Raw genomic sequence first — 8,026 nt, forward strand, 5'->3', positions numbered from 1 at the left:
AAAAAAAAATATCTAAAATAGTAATTTACATACAACAAAAGGAAAAAAAATATAATAAATTAATATATTAAATTTACAATTCGGTAATCCTAAGAAATATCATGCTTGTGATTTTTACTTCTCAAATTTTTCCTCAATCAAGATAGACAAGCTAAGTATTTAGCAAGGGTTTTAGAAATTCATGAAAAAAGTTTACTTGGAGGAAATTTATAATATATATATATATATATATATATATATATACAAAATGACAAGTATGCCCTTTAATAATTTGAAAATTCAGAATAAATTGTTAATTTTAACAAAATCTATAAGTAATAGATTGAAACTGTCACTTTTAACATAATTAAAGGGAACATGTATATATGACAATAATTCACATACTAAGTCTACAATTTAGATATAACTAATGGACTAAAACTGTCATTTTCCCTTAGTATGAATATTCTTGTATCATGAAAAGTGGTATTTTTGTTTTACACAAAATTTTTTATTTTATTTTTATATCTATTGGAAGGGGGCATCCATACAGCAATGCACGTATACTATCTAATAGAGTTGGAGACATTTCTCCATTGCAGGAATCCATCTCTATCATCTTAAGGTGCCGAAAAGGTGTATAAGTCGCACCTTGACAATTCCAAATCATGAATTTTATGGATAACAAACAAAAAAGAACAAACACAAAAATTTCTATGAGGCATATTTTACATATGTAATTTTTTTTTTATTGAAAATATAATATACTTATGAGTTAATACCGAAAATGGTCCCTCAACTATAACGAAATTCACAAATTGGTCATCGACTATCAAGTTTTGCAAATTAAGTCCTCAACTATTTAATCCTTACTCAATAAGGTCTTCAACTATTCAATCATTACTTAATAAAGTCCTCAATTATTGAATTCTTACTCAATAAAGTCGTCAACTATTCAATTCTTACTCAATAAGGTCCTCAACAAATGATTGATTTGTGAATTATTGAGTAAGAATTGAATAATTGACGACTTTAATTTATTGAGTAAGAATTGAATAATTGAGGACTAATTTGTGATTATGGCATAGTCGATGGACCATTTTGAGTATTTAGTCTATATTTTTTATGAGTTTACAAGTATTACGTTATCATAGAAAACTTTATTTGATTGTTAAAAAGGTAACATTTTTCAATAAATATATAATACTTGTTAACATATATATATATATATATATATATATATATATATATATATATATATATATATATATATATATATATATATATTATATTTGAACCACACAAAAAAGTTACATATTTGAGATTTTTTTGGTCCCGACTGTGGCAAGTAAAAGTCTAAAGGGATAGAGGTGGGGTGGGTAAGGGTGAATAGATTTTTAAACACTTTAAAATATTGAAGTAAGTACCAGCCTTTACGCCTAAGAGCATCAATATCAGTAGATATTTAGTTATTTTTGGAATAGTAGCATGCCACATGGAAGAAAGAGAAGCAAAGAGAGGGAAAGAAAAATATGGCCTGCAAGTGATGGTTTTTGGTATAATAAAAGCACTCACGGATTCCAACAAACCACCACACCCAGCTCACGTAGGCTGCAACAATGGTGCACGCGCCCGCGTCAGGCGCACCTGACATAGTTGTTTTTTATTTTTTTTCATCATCTCTCATTTTCTCTTTTCTAATCACACTTACAAAAACTCTTCAAAAAAAAATCCTACTACTAAGGATGCTCTTAGTGTCAGGATTTCCTGTCTTTCATATGTAGATCTTAAATTTTTATCCAAACAGATATTCTTCAATATTCTTGTACTTCAAATCTTCTAGAAGTTAGTGAAAACTTTCCTCCATTCTATCTCTATTTTGACTGACTTATGCTTTAATTTGTTGTCCATCAAGAAGAGTCACAGATGTGCCAATTGAGCACAATGTGCTTGGCAACAATTGAATAGATAAAACTACAACAGCTAATGTAACAACTCTTACTCAATTTCTCATCTTGAGAGCAATCTCATCTTCAGCCAACTTCATACTTCTCAGATTTTACAACAATGCACAAACATGTAAAATTTCTCCTGAGTCTATTATCCAAGAAATAGTATCTTGACCAATTGAAAAACTAATCTCATAAATGAGCATAAAAGACATACCTTTTGGATGTTTGTCATTGTCACACTCTGTACAATTTATTTTTCAATGTCCTTTGTTGCAATGCAAACACATTCCCTTGCTAGCAGCTTTCCCTTTTGTTTTGGTCACTCCCCTAATCGGCTTCGTGTTAGAAACGTTCATGTTTTTTTCCTTTCTCTTTGTTTTAGAAGAACCACAAGAACTGCATTAGTGAGCACACCCTTCATCGTAGCCTTAAGTAGTACACAACATATTGTGCAAATCAGATCTAGACTCTTTCACCCTTGAGGCTAGTTTGAGAAATTATCCATTAACAATCGGATCTCTCAATTGATTTTAACAAACTTGTAAATTACCTCAAAAATGATAATCTCCTTGCCCATTGTAAAATGGATGCACGTAATAGACTTCGGATATGGATGAAGTAAGTTCTGTTCCAATAGATTTTCCATATAGGCTAAACCCTAATCTAATATTGCCATAATAATTAGCCAATTACATAGTAGGGCTGCAAATATAGCACACTAATACTTGCTATGCTTGAGACCCAACTCAAAGCTTCTTGGTATGAATTTCTCTCCAAAAGTGAAAGACTAAACCCTATGTTCATTCGACCCTCTACTATCCTTAAGATTTATAATCTTCATAAGAGTTGTATAATTTTGAGTTGGCTTTTTAATGCCAGGCCACTAGAATCACTTCAATTGGACTTTCCTACATTGAGTTATTATCAAAATACTGAACATAAATATGTTTGAATAAGAATTTCAACTCCGCACACTTTTGCTCCATTTTTTGTATTGGTTTACTCATTTGTTTAGGATCATTCAAAACACGAACTTTTGGTTCATAAAGGAATGTTTTAGCCATTTCCTTAGCTCTATAAGTAACCCACAATTTTTGCACTTAATCACCAAACATATAACAAAAACACAAGTTATATAGCTTTAAAAGATGACCAAATCATGCAAAAAAAATATACACGGCGGTTCATTCACCAGGCGGCCGGTCTAGCAGCAACCCGGTGGGCTTGGCGAACGCGACCGGCGGTTTTTTCCGGTTTGAAACCGGTCCACAGCCGCCGAGAGACTTTCTTCGAATTGGGGATGGTACTCTCAGGCGTCATCGTCATCATGATTTTGATGCTGATAATCTTAGAGCTCAGGTGGCTACTTTTCTAATGGTACGCTAATTAAATACTTTCTTTTTAATTATTTTAATTAAATCTTTCATTATTATTCAATTCAAAATAAAATTCCAATTATATTAGACTTTGATTATAAATAAATTCATTATATGATGTTCTATGAGATTCGAATTTAATGAAACATCATTAGATCATTGCATGTTTGGTTTGTTTGTTATGCAGATTGTAAATGCATATTTCTTATAAAATAGGGAAACATCATATAGAGACATTTGTGATTTTTAATAATTTTCGATTCTATATTTTCAGCAAATACTGGCTACTCTACAGCAAGCACTTGGAGGAAATATGGAGTTTCCTAGTGTGGTGGATGCCTTAGCAGAGGTAAATAAGACTGCTCAAAATAATGTATTAATTAATTATATTTCGTTTAAATTAGGGTAGTGTCTATTATCTATGTGTGATTTTAGATCATGTCATGTGAGATTTATAATGTTTTTAAGTAAAATGTAATAACAATGACAATTAAAATATTACTGAGAATTATTGAAAATTCATTGAGTTTGGCTGAGAGGGTCGATAGGATGTTGGTAAGAATCAAACTTATGAAGTTTACTACGAGAATCATGTTTTAGCCATTCGGTCACTCCTTTTGAGGCCAACCAATCAACTCTAAAAAAAATTGGGTAACTAGAAAAATCTACAATCATTATTGGATAGTGAGCACTAAGTAAACCCCGCTCCTATGTAATAGGATGGGTAAACCGCATCATGAATACCTTGTGCAATGGGTTTTACTGAAAATGTGTTAAAGTCGGTCAATAAGTGGCTACTATTTTTTTTTTGAAATAATAAGTAGCTACTATTGAAAGTCGAACTTGTAATATTGTACTTATCAAGTCAATTCAGATCAACTTGGCAGGGTTGTCCCAGTTAGCCAATCTACTTTTGATAATATGAAGGATTGTAGCACATATTTCATATTTGGGATAAACTTTAGTATGAATATTGGGGAACATAGTATTTTCTTTCTACTATTTCTATATGAGGAAATCAAATATACTATAGCAATTACATTAATATATTTTAATAAATTAAGTTTTGGTTATTTCGGTACATTTAAAATATAGAATAAAATTTATTAGAAAGATGTTTTGTTAGATCATACAATATAATGAGAAGTGAAAGAAATCTATTTAAGAACTTGATCTTATATTCTTATATATATACACTCTTAATTTAGGGAGGAAAATATAATTATAGATTTCTAAAATTTTCATATTATGATACTAATAAGAAGTTTCAGACAAAGAGTAGGGGAGGGTACCAATACACAATTAAAAAAAAAAATTATTTGGGGTATAATTAGTATCTATGATGTATGTAGTTCAAATATGATTTTTGGGGATTATTATTATCTTTGAAGATTTTTAATATTATAATTTAGAGTAACCCTAGTCAAGTTTGTCAGACAATTGACTTCGTAACTACAAGTTTTCAAGCTCGATTCTTTGTGGGAGTTTTTTATTCGTCTTTTTTGTGTGAGCTAGTCACCTATGAGTAACCTTTGTTAGTTACATCCTTGTGGTCTTATGATGGCTAGAAAATCACTAATTTTTGTTTACCTCCCCTTGTGGTCTTTTGGTGGTTAAGCGCCTTAATGCCGTCAATGATTATATTTTGAATCATTGACACACAGATTCATTTTTAATATATTAAAAGTTGTTTTTAAAATATTTATAGTGGGTAGTCTTTAACCTCAAGAGGCTGTGCTATTTGGTTTGCTTGGGTCGAGGCAGCTTGAGCCAAATTAAAGTCTTAAATCAAGACAATTGTGGAGCAACTTTGTACTAGATTGAGCCTTTACAATGAGTCATCTGGCTTTTGGTTACGATGTGTGTTGCACTTTGGATTATTGTCTAATTATCCTACGTACGTTTAACTGTTCTTTTAAACCTTTTAAATCCCAAGTTAATTATATATTTTATAGGGAACTTTATTTTATGAATTATAGAAATATAATACTTTTTGTCCCTCAATTATACTCATCACCTGTATTTGTCTTTCAATTGTTTGTAAAATGTATTTTTTTTATAAAGAAAATTATTTTTTATCTATAACTTTTGTTTAGAATTAAAAAAAAAAAAAGAAGTATTTCACGTACAATTGAAAGAAGAAAAAGTACTAGCGTTATAATTGAGGGATGAAAAAGTGAGAGATGATATAACTGATATACGAAAAATACAATATCTCTATAATTTAGAGACAAATGATGCCATTTTCCTATTTTATATAGATTGAATTTAGATTTGACTTGTTTTACTTAATTTCTATTTTTTTTAGTAGCAATCCATGGAAACAACAATAACTAATTTTAACCAACATGGTGAATTAGCGTGGTGATTCAACACTTTACCCCAACCTTAATCATGAGGTTGCGGGTTCAATCCTACCCATGTGAATGGAGCAAACTCAACCATTTGGCCAGTCCATTGGCTATTGGGTGGCCAAAGGGATACCTCTGGGCAACAATAACTAATTTTTATTTTTTGGCATATTGGTTATGATACACAAAATTATAGTTTAATTTGTTTTTATTTGTCTATATTTTGATTTCAATGTTATGCTGTTAATTAGTAATTCTATATTTGCAGCTTGTAGAATCGATGGTGCAAGCACTCGAAGCAGCCCAGACTTGTGCAATTTGCAGGGGCTCTTAGACTTGAGCTGAAATATATAATTCTCTCTTCAATATTTTATTTTTAGGTTCTAAACCTTAATTTCAATATAAGACATTCTTATGAATTTTACTATAATGTCGTATAGACTGAATTATATTATAAGTTTTTAATGTTATATATTCGGAGGTGTTTTGTTAAAGGTTTTGAGTTTAATTTGTTGGGGGTTTAATAATGTTTTAGCTCTTGCTTGCTGGATTATTACCATTTATTTCCTATCTACTATATAGTCCTAATCTGTCATCATATTATTTCCCAGTCACTACTGCCATCCTCTTTTTCAGATGGAGGGTGGATATTACTGGGGCATTCCCATGGCCACGATATGGTAATTTTTAAATATTAAAGTGTTTAAAATATATTCACGTACTCTTCCCTATTCCGCTCTTATCCTTTTAGACTTTTACTTGTCACCATTAGGGTTAATAGAGTATTTCCCATTGCAAACAATGTGGTAATTTTTAAATTTAGAAGTGTTTAAAGTATATTCACTCTCCCCTATCCCGCACTTATCCTTTTAGACATTTACTTGCCACCATTATTAGGGTTAACAGAGCATTTCTCATTGCAACGATGTGATAATTTTTAAATTTAAAAGTGTTTAAAATATATTCACTCTCCCCTACGGCATACCCCACTCTTATCCTTTTAGGCTTTTACTTGCCACAATTAGGGTTAGTAGAGCATTCTCCATTGCAACAATGTGGTAATTTTTAAATTTTAAAGTGTTTAAAATATATTCAAGTACTCTCCCCTACCCCTCCCTTATCCTTTTAGACTTTTACTTGCCACCATTAGGGGTAGCAGAGCATTCACCATTGCAAAGATGTGGTAATTTTTAAATTTAAAAGTGTTTAAAATATACTCACTCTCTCCTACCTCGCCCTTATCCGTTTATATTTTTACTTGCCACCATTAGGGTTAGCAGAGCACTCCCCATGGCAACGATGTGGTAGTTTTTAAATTTAAAAGTGTTTAAAATATATTCACTGTCCCCTACGGTCTACCCCACTCTTATCCTTTTAGGCTTTTACTTGCCACCATTAGGGTTAACAGAGCATTCCTCATTGCAACAATGTGATAATTTTTAAACTTTAAAGTGTTTAAAATATATTCACGTACTCTCCCTTACCCCTCACTTATCCTTTTAGACTTTTACTTGCCACCATTAGGGTTAACAAAGCATTCACCATTGCAAAGATAGGGTAATTTTTAAATTTAAAAGTATTTAAAATATATTCACTCTCCCATACCCCACCCTTATATCCTTTTAGACTTTTACTTGTCACCATTAGGGTTAACATAACATTATATTCCCCACTGCAACTATGTGGTAATTTTTAAATTTAAAAGTGTTTATGCTCGTAAATTTAACGTACACTTATTTGGGCTAAAAATAAAAGATAAGTATTAAATGTATTTTCCTAAAATTGCATGTTTGGCTGGATGTGACAAAATTTCAGGATAAAGAGAGTATTTAATTTAATCATAGCATATAGAGAGGCATTCAATTCTTTTTTCTTTCTTTACACATTACAAAATTATAATTTGATAACTATATATGAAACCTCAATGAAATGAATATAAATTATTACTCCATCTCTCAAAAAAATATTGTCGAGTTTGACTAGACGTATATATAGATTTAGCTATATATTTTAATGCGTTACGTTGATTAAATGATTTATTTCTATTTTTGTACATACTAAATGCGTAAAATTTAAATGTTGTTCTATTTCTGCACATACTTTGCACGTAATTTAGAGATTAAAATGGAGTTATGCATATGATTTAGCGAATAAATATATAGTATGGACATAATTGAATGAAAAAAAAATACAAATTTTCTTAATATAATGACCTCTCAGTTTCTGCAAAAACATTTGTGAAAATAATAAGAGAGATGAAAAGAAAAAAGAAATGGCTATTATTATTATTATTATTATTATTATTATTATTATTATTATACTAAATTTCGATTATCAAATTTGAACAATATCGAAAAAATATTTATGT

The sequence above is a fragment of the Ipomoea triloba genome, chromosome 12, assembly GCF_003576645.1.
Source record: "Ipomoea triloba cultivar NCNSP0323 chromosome 12, ASM357664v1".
NCBI lineage: Eukaryota > Viridiplantae > Streptophyta > Magnoliopsida > Solanales > Convolvulaceae > Ipomoea > Ipomoea triloba.